At 41.1% G+C, this 2629-nt stretch overlaps 1 pseudogene; it reads left to right on the forward strand.

The window, feature by feature from the left end:
- Nucleotides 1-1808: 1808 nt before the first annotated feature.
- Nucleotides 1809-1921, forward strand: LOC115944932 (U4 spliceosomal RNA; annotated as a pseudogene).
- The last annotated feature ends 708 nt before the right edge of the window (nucleotides 1922-2629 follow it).

Consider the following 2629-nt stretch of genomic DNA (forward strand, 5'->3'; position numbering starts at 1 on the left):
CCCACCCAGGCGCCCCGAGGTATACTTCCTCTTTACTCACATCTGTAATTAATGTTTATGTCATGGTGATGTTGTTTTTAAAAAACAGAAGCTCACGGGGCGCCTGGGTGGCTCAGTTGGTTAAGCCTCTGCCTTTGGCTCAGGTCATGATCCCAGGGTCCTGGGATCAAGCCCCACATCGGGCTCCTTGCTCAATGGGGAGCCTGCTTCTCCCTGTGTGTGCTCTCTCATCTCTCTCTCACACTGTCTGACAAATAAATAAGATCTTTAAAAAAAATAAACAGAAGCTCATGAAAAGAATACCATGAGTATGTGATTAATGGATCATGAAAAAGATTAGCTCAATCACCAAATTAAAAGTTATTGATTTAGATTTTTCTTTATTATACTTGTATTGCATGTAGTAAAACCTAGACTAAAGATGGCAAATTTGAGGGGTCCCTGGGTGGCTCAGTCGGTTAAGCGTCTGCCTTCTGCACAGGTCATGATCCCAGGGTTCTGGGATCAATTCCCCCATCAGGCTCCTTGCTCAGCTGGGGGCCTGCTTTCCTTTGGCCTGCCGCTCCCCTGCTTGTGCTTTCTCTCTCTCTCTGACAAATAAATAAATAAATCTTTAAAAAAAAGTAAAGATGGCAAATTTGAGTTCAAAAGTAACTGAAAATGATTTTTACATCCTATTTTTTGAGATTAACATTTACTACAAATATGATATTTTAGGGATGTTCAGTGACATACAGACTTCTGTCCCCAGTCTTATTCTGTCTACATTCACAATACTCCCCAATGAGAATTAGCATTCACAAGAATGATTCTGAGGTATTGTCACAGGTTTTTTCCATTCCACCCAAAAGATAAGATTTTCGGCATCACCGTTGTGTTGATTGTATGGTAATGATTGGATTGTATGGTAATGATTTTATTTGGTAGATCCCAAAAGATTTGCCATATTCTTTATTGTGATAGCAGAGCTCTCCCTCTGGCCCAGGCCTGACGCAGTGAAATATCTCATCTCCCCACCAAACAGAATCATTCCTTGTTCTTGCTACTTGGACATGGGGAAAGAGCAACGTGAGTGGAAAGGAAGCAGCCAAACTCTGACGGGGGTGACATGTTTCCCACCCCACGGAGAGGATGATATATAATAACAATGTATGAAACTAACTCATAAAGAGAAGCAGAAACAAGTTGAAATCCCAATGGGTAAGGTGTGTTGGTGGTGGTCTTCCCTGATTTCTCAGATTCTGCAGCTTTTTCTTAGATTCAGTCAGTGAGCTACCTAAGCTATCAAAGGCAATACGTTCTTTTTTCTTTAAGTTGCTTTCAGGTGGGTTTTTGTCACTTGCAACCAAGAGTCCTAAAGAATGTAATAGTCAACATACTGAGTACCTGCTGATATGGCCACTATTTTGTATGTAGCAAAAGCAGGAAAGTGAGCCAAGTTATTTTAGACACACTTAAAAAAAAAAAAGATCGATTTATTTTTTAGAGAGAGAGAGTGTGTGCAGGGAAGGGAGGGGCAGAGAGAGAGAGAATCTCCAGCAGACTCCCCACTGAGCATGGAGTCTGATGCGGGGTTCCTTCCACAACCCTGAGATCAGGGCCTGAGCCTAAATCAAGAGTCAGTCGCCCAATCAACTGAACCACCCATGTGCCCCAGACACATTTTTTTTTATATCCAGTGCCCTTTTTAATGCTCATTACCCACTTACCCCATCCGCCCCACCCACCTCCTCTCCAGCAACCCTCAGTTTTTTTCCTGTAGTGCCCCTAGACACACTTTTAACAAGGTTTGAAATATAAAGGATTATAGCTTTGTGCAGTGACAGTATTGTAGCCAGTGAGGTTTATCCAAGGTGCAGTTATTGCTAATTGAAAACTTTTCCCAGTACCCTGCCGTGATAACTTGAAATATAAAGATTGTACCAGAGGTGGTATTAGAGTGGTACAAGGCTCTCCACAAGCCTTATACCAAATTTAATTTTTCATTCTCTTGGCATGAAATTAAAGTTTAATAATGAAAAAATAAATATTAGGTATAACGATAAATCATATCCCAGGTTTGCAAATGGTTTTCTGAGATTGGTACACACAAGCCTGGCTTGTGCATATTGTTTCACAAATATTGGTTTGTTGCAGTAAGAGGCTAGAAAGATGGAGAAAGACGCGTTCTCATATAGGAACAGAAAGTTTGCAAAAGAGGCTGAAATGTTAAATTCTTCTGCTTTTCTTTACTCAACACTTGGTTTCCATTGGAGGAAAATAGTGAATCTGATTCTAAGTCAACCCTTCCTGGGTTATAATTAAACCTGGGGAGGTTACACAGACAAGATATGATTTACTTAGGGGTTAGGGTGTGGGTGAAAGAAGGTTGGGTTCTAATTAACATAAGAGATGGGGAGACCTGCAACCCTAATTCTTTATGGTAGTACTTACCCAGAGTCCCATCTCCACCCACCAATGGGGCCAGCTATAAACTTCAAAATCATGAATCCCACTCCTTTGACTCTACTCCACACACACTCTACTACATTGTCAGACTCTTGTCTCTAAACTACCTGCTTGTCTTGTACCCATGGAGTACTCAAAGTATCTCAAATGCAATGAGTCCAAAATGAAACTCATCACATTT

This window comes from Leptonychotes weddellii, chromosome X (genome assembly GCF_054177405.1).
Source record: "Leptonychotes weddellii isolate Sample4059 chromosome X, ASM5417740v2, whole genome shotgun sequence".
Classification (NCBI taxonomy): domain Eukaryota; kingdom Metazoa; phylum Chordata; class Mammalia; order Carnivora; family Phocidae; genus Leptonychotes; species Leptonychotes weddellii.